Source organism: Triticum aestivum, chromosome 2B, assembly GCF_018294505.1.
Source record: "Triticum aestivum cultivar Chinese Spring chromosome 2B, IWGSC CS RefSeq v2.1, whole genome shotgun sequence".
NCBI classification, from domain to species: domain Eukaryota; kingdom Viridiplantae; phylum Streptophyta; class Magnoliopsida; order Poales; family Poaceae; genus Triticum; species Triticum aestivum.
Genome location: NC_057798.1, coordinates 173342856 through 173349542, shown reverse-complemented (window position 1 = coordinate 173349542; position 6687 = coordinate 173342856). Strand labels below are relative to the sequence as shown.

Below are 6687 nucleotides of genomic sequence, written 5' to 3'. Positions count from 1 at the left end.
GTCTTCGCTTGATGTGAGCCTAGCAAAAGCCTGTAGTCCATAAGCGTCGAGGTGAGGAATGAAATAATTGTGTATTGGCCAGGTTTTCTTTATGGTTCGAAGTCTGAAACTCCGATAATCATGTTCTTTATTTGGGTTCAAAAATAGATGGCAACGGTGGCCGGCGTCATGGGGATTCAATGTACAATAAATATAAATACAATAACACAAAGAGATTCAATAGTACAAAGAGATATAATTTACATTAATTAGCTGAAGTTAACATCACGGGTACAATAATACAAAGAGATTCAATTTAAAATAAATATAAATACAATAACACAAAGAGATCAATAACACATCATGCGGTGTCGTTTGCTCGATACGGGCATTCCCTACGTGAATGTCCAGGACACCTACAAACGCGGCATCGCCTTGGTTCTCCCTTCTGGCTATGGTCCATGTCATTGCGATGACGCCTAGACTGACGTCGTCTCTTGGCGGTTCTCATCAATTCGGCGTTCGGAACCCATTTTGGCCCATCTGGCCACAACATTTTGTAGTTCATATCAATGCCCCAGTCCCAGAACTCACCGTTCCAAGTGTTGTACAGATTGTACATGTTGAAGTACGGTGATATGTATGGCTCAACACTGATTTTTTGATCTGCAGCCGCCCGGAGCACATGACTACAAGGGTAGCCCTCAAGCTTGGGCTTGTTACACGTGCACTCACATGACGTTGGGCCGAGGGTGACAGCTTGCTTTTTGGATCCTCTGTGGTGACCCTTAACGTACTTGGCTCGCACATTGACCTCCCACTTATTCCTAAGTGCGTCCACTTTCCTGCACCCATGGCTTTGGGACTTCTTTGCTTTCTTGTCCAGATGTCTTTGCATCTTCTTGGACCATGGCTTGTTCAATTCAACTTGTGCTTTAGTCATGGTAACCCTGTCTGCAAAGTATGACAATGTTCGGTTCCAAGTTTCTTCAATTAGGGTTGTGATAGGCAAGGCTCTCACCCCTTTAAGAACACCATTGTACACCTCTGACATGTTGCTGGTCATTATTCCATACCGAGCCCCGGTGTCGTGAGCCTGCGCCCACTTGGACAAATCAGGGCAATTCTCGCCGATCCACTGGCTCAAATTTATGGCCATCCTTCGACCCCTCCGGTCTTCTCTCTGCGGCAAGGCAGCGCGCTCGATCTCACCATTGATACCTGCCCAGATGGCATTCATTTTGGCTTGAGTTTTCTGCATGCACATCCTCTTGAATAACTTGAACCAATCCTTATTCTTGAATTTGGAGTAAAAGTTTGCTGCCAAATGCCGCATGCACCACCTTCCCTCTAGATCAGGCCACCCCCACTCTTCTGACGACTGCTTAATTATGTCGAGAGCACTTAATAATCCTGTGTTGCGATCAGAGATGATGCAAACACCTGAACGCTCTTTCACGACACCCATCTTCACGCAGCTCAGGAACCACAACCAGTTATCTTTGCTCTCGCTCTCGACCAGTGCGTATGCAATAGGAAGAAGCTGATTATTTGCATCTGATGCAATCGCCACCAATAGTGTGCCATTGTACTTTCCAGTGAGAAAGGTACCATCAACTGATAATACCGGGCGACAGTGCCTGAAGGCTTGTATAGTCTGGGCGAATGCCCAGAATAAGCGGTCCAGGATTAGCTCAGCCGGGTTCTTTGGGTTCTGACGTTCTCTCCGCCAAACTTGAGTCCCCCTATTAGCACTTGCTATCTGATGAAGCATTCTGGGGGCATAAGAATAGGCCTCCTCATAGGTTCCATACAAGTTCTTGAATATATTTTCCTTCGCACGCCTAGCCTTGCTGTAGCTGACAGGGAAGCCAATCTGATCTTCTGCATCTTTTTGCAAAGCCCTAACACTAATGTTGAGACTTCCCTGCACAATTGTTTCCATCACCTGTGCCACATATCTTGCAGTCACATTGCAGTGATTTGAAAGAGTCCCAGTTTGCTCACAGCTATGCTGCACTATTTTTGTGATATGCCATGACTGACATACCCCAGGCTTCAGTCTAGCGAGAACTCTTCCACGGCAACCTTTCGCGGTGTGGATGCATATGACCTTCAACTCTTTTTTATCATACTGCTTCACTTTTTGCTGGCAGTGGAGGGCGATTGCATACCTATTAATTGCTTGGTAAGCAGACTTCTTGTTTGGGAAAACCTGCCCAACCTCCAGACTCCCCGCTTCTAGGCCAGAAACAGAGTGAAATTCATTTGTGATGCTCATATCCTGTAAAAACCCAGGTTGTAGTGACGCCGCGACCGCCCTCTGGGGAGGAACATCTTCTTCTTCGCTTGACTCGGAAGACGCGGAAGAGTGATCGTCATCATCCAGCGCCTCCGGCAATCCCTCCACGTGTTCACTCATGTCAACGGCCGCAGACCAATATCCTGTGTCATACACAGGCTGGTCGCCCGTCGGTTCCGATGGGCCGATGCTAGGGGCTGATGTGATGGCCAACTCGACCTCACTGCCCCTGCTACTGCATCCGGCAACATCAGTGACTGAAATGAACTCCACATACACCATTGGCTGACCAAACACTGGGTTATTGGGATTGCTTGCAAACCTCATGTACGACCCCCACGACTGATCACCTGTGACAGGCCGCAAACCCCAACGGGCAGCTGTACCATCTTTTGCTCCGTTAGTGACGAAGGCCTCCATTGTCATTTTTTCCCCTGCATCCCTGGGCCAAACACCGCTCGGATGCACCTTCTGACAGCTGCGTAACCCACGTTCACCATGTCTCTAACTACAACTGTAGTCGACTCGCACAAGGACACATCCACCCCTAAAGGACCGTCCCGTAAGACATTTCCATAGTACACTAATAAATTTTCCATAGTACCTAACCAAAATACATTTTTACATTTCAAACAATTAGTAACTGAACATTTAGTAGTACTACGATGACAATATTTACATATCAGACGACTAAAATAATAATAGTATTTTCGTTACAAATATTCATTTTGTATTTAGAATCATTTGCTTAGACTTTTCGGGGTTGTTTGGTTAACAGGTATTTAGAGATTTTTTTTCTCCAACTCGTCTACGAGCGTCACAAACTAAAACTCTCTTTTTTCTCTAACGACTATTAGTAAAAACTATTTTTCTTATAACAGGTTATGACAAAACCCATGGTAATTACTCGCTATCCAAACAACCAGTAAACATAATAGTACGATAATAACATTTTAATATCATATGAGTAAAACATTTAATTTCTTTCGGCTTTATATAATTTTTTTTCACATCATACGATAACAATCATTTACCTACAAATAATAATATTTGCAGCAGCATGCACATTATTCACAATAGTACATCAATACAAAAAATATTAACAAAATTACAGTGTCATTTTTCACCTTAGCTCCAATATGGATGTGCTTGCGAATGCAATTAAGCGTCAAAATAGTTCCAATAAATATCCGTCATCAGTACTATATGAACCTCGTTAACCTATATCACATTAACAACAATATTACACACCGATCTTTCTTCCTGCTAACAGAAGTATGAAAATAGCACTTCCATGTATGTGTTCATCACCTCAAAATGGGGCAGCCAAAATGGAAACACAATTTCTTCAATCACGTCTTCTCCTCCTTGTTTGCTACTAAGATGAATTATTTTACCTAATTACATACATCATTAAGTACATTAGCACCTAATCTTAACATATAAAATTTAGATTATTGCGACATAACAAAGTAGACCTACGGTTTCCTAACTATAGACTTATTAATAAACATACCACATGAAATAACATACCACATGAAATAACATACCGCATGCAATAAACAATTACAGTACAATTTTTTCTTAATTACCGTATTAAGATTTCCCGCATGTCAATACTAATGGACGCACCTAACATTGATGCAACATCTTCAACCTACTATTTCAAAAAATAGTTTAAATGCTACATCTCTCGTCTGAAATTATTTCTAACCTCTAAGCACTACCATCACATAGCTAATAACGAGCTAAAGGACGAACTAATTACCACCTGCATAAATAAATACATGTATTGCAAAGCTCATACCTTGATCTTCAACTTCGTAGTTCACTTTGCACGGCTATTCCTACTACAGAAACTCCAAATGACTCCTCCAAGTGCTGAAATAATGCCTAAAGCAACATAGAATACACACTTAGGAACTAATCAAATAGAATAAAAACATCATGCATGCGAATGAAACCAACAAAAATGGATAGATCTTACCTTAATCTATCTTTTCTTCAACTTCATCATCCTCAAAATCCAACTCTAAATCGCCCTAAATCACGAATGAAAGTGCTTACTGAGCTTTTTTCTCTCTCTATACTTAGAGACTTAAGAGAGCAAAGGAGAGGAACGAGGTTACACAGTGCTTGCGCACGGAGCTGAAGCATGGCATATAAAAAGGGAGAGGATCCCTGTAGTGTCGGCAGCCTCGGATTCCCGCGCGTGAAAATCAACATCATCAGCAACAGCATGCAAGGAGCAAAAGCAAAGCCAGAGTGATTCCCGCCCGTGAAATTCGTCGTTTGCCGCGCGTCGGAATCAGCAAAAGCAACAACAATCAACGAGCCAGAGTGATTCCCGCCCCGCCAGTTTGCGCACGTGCGAATCAGTGCCAGGAAGACGCCGCCAGCAGCAGTGGCGGCGGGGCCCGCACCTCGCCTTCCGTGCAGCAGTCAGCGTGCACCAGCTGCTGTCGGCAGGGGTGGCCGCCTCAGCCAGTGGCGGCGAGGCCCACTGGCGGGGCCTGGGCGCAGCAGAGGCTGTCGGCCAGGCAGCGACCGCGCCAGGGCTGGCCGCCTCGCCCGGTGGCGGCAGGGCCCACCTGGCCCGCCCCGTTCCGTCGCGCCGTGACGCACTGTGGGGAACCCGTTCGGCTGGGGTGGCCGCCTCCTGCGGTGGCGGCAGGGCCCGCCGCCTCCTGGCGTGGCGGCAGGTGCCACGTGTCGCCTGCCGCGCCTGCCGCCACCGCTGAGGGGGTCTTTTTTGTCAAATTGATCCAGAGGTAGTCTCTTTTGTCAATTCATCTCGGCAGGGGGTCCTTTTGGACAAAAAATCCACCAAGGAATCCTCTGCTGATAAGCTCGAACTCGATCTGCAGGCTTCAGATTTCTGCATCTTCGTTGCTCCTCATCCACCCCCATGATGGCCTAAAAAAGCAAGCAACATCAGATGGTTGCCCTCCAGATCAGGGAAGATAACAGGCTTATTGGAGAGGGAGAGCTCCTGCCAGATCCACTCCTATCTGCTCCCGTCCTCCATGGACGGCAAGCTCGGAAGGAACCCGACGAGCACCGAACGCTGCTTGGACGCGTCGATGGGGAGCTCGAGAACGGCATAACGCCAGACGCCCCGAAGGCAAGACTCTCTCGACTACTAAATTTACTACTACTATATACAGAGGGGGGCCAACCGCCTATCCCATCCTCACGCCGGACGGCAGAGCCGCCGGAGAGAAAGAGGGAAAGGGGCGAAATCGGAGCAAGAAGACGACTCTCAACCTGTGTGTTTGTTTTCCTCCGAGCGTTAAAGAAAATGGTCGTCGTAACTCATGCTTGGATGAGCTTACATACACCCAGCCCTTCAGATAGCCACAACACGGACTCCTCCGCCGCACAGTCGTTCTTGCTGCTCTTGCTGCGCCCGCAGCCGCGAGGGCTGGCCATTCCCGGCGATCTCGAGCGCCCGTCGTACTACGCGGTCTGGGGCATGGGCCCAAATCAACCGATAAAGAGGCAAGAGCGAGGCCACTCGGCCGATGCCGGCCCGCCGCCGCTGCAGTCCGAGATCCACCAGTCGCCGGCCTCGTCGAGCGTGGGAGCTGCACCATTTTAAGCGTGGCGGAGCTTGTCGCCCCGCCGGCGTCGAGCGGCCCCCAGTCCTTGTGTCTTCAACGAGCATCGTCTAACCAGGATTGCAGCACGTCACCGCCTCAATCTGCCGGCCGGCGGGAGCTCTAGGTCCGCGACTCCTAGCAGCGTGGCGGCGCTCGCATCGGGAAAGGTCGCTGTCTTCAGCCCTCGATTCGCCCCCTCTGGCTCCAGCGTCCAGGCGATGCGTGCCTCGTACTCGCTTGGGTGATTGGGTCGATCGGATGGGAAATACTGGTGTGCTGAGCAGTGTATCCAAAACCGGTGGAATACCCCTGGAATACAAGTGTAATTGCGAAACGGGTGTAAAAATTACATGCCAAAAACGACTAACCAACCGCGTGGATGAAGAACAGACGAATTTATTTACAGGTGTATATCTTACGCGTGTAAACCGCTGCGAAACGACCAACCAAGCGTGGCCTAAATGCACTCATCATTCATAAACTCTTTTTTATGGAACATTCTTTCCTCGGTTCAGCTATCGTCACACTGGGTAATGGAGGATCATCTGGTCGTGTCACGTAGTTACCCTACTGGCCCTGAACTGACCCCTGCCTCCATCCAGCAAGAACCGCATAGACATATGTACTATGCCGACTGGCTAGCACCCTTGACATGTCCACAGCTGAGCTAACTCCAAATCTACTTTGCAGCAGCATTTGCTTGTTGGGCCACATGTTTTCTCCCTCTGTAGAACGGGCAGTATGGCATCGATGTCTCTTGCTTTTCTCGAATAAAACAATTGCTTTGATGTGCCATGCATGTTT

At 47.7% G+C, this 6687-nt stretch overlaps 1 long non-coding RNA gene across 1 annotated transcript; it reads right to left on the bottom strand.

The window, feature by feature from the left end:
* Positions 1-3634: 3634 nt before the first annotated feature.
* LOC123040971 (uncharacterized) lies at positions 3635-4334 on the bottom strand. Its single transcript, XR_006418336.1, has 3 exons — positions 4269-4334; positions 4089-4174; positions 3635-3678 (listed from the first exon to the last, which is right to left on the bottom strand). It is a non-coding gene; the product is annotated as an uncharacterized lncRNA (long non-coding RNA).
* Positions 4335-6687: the final 2353 nt, after the last annotated feature.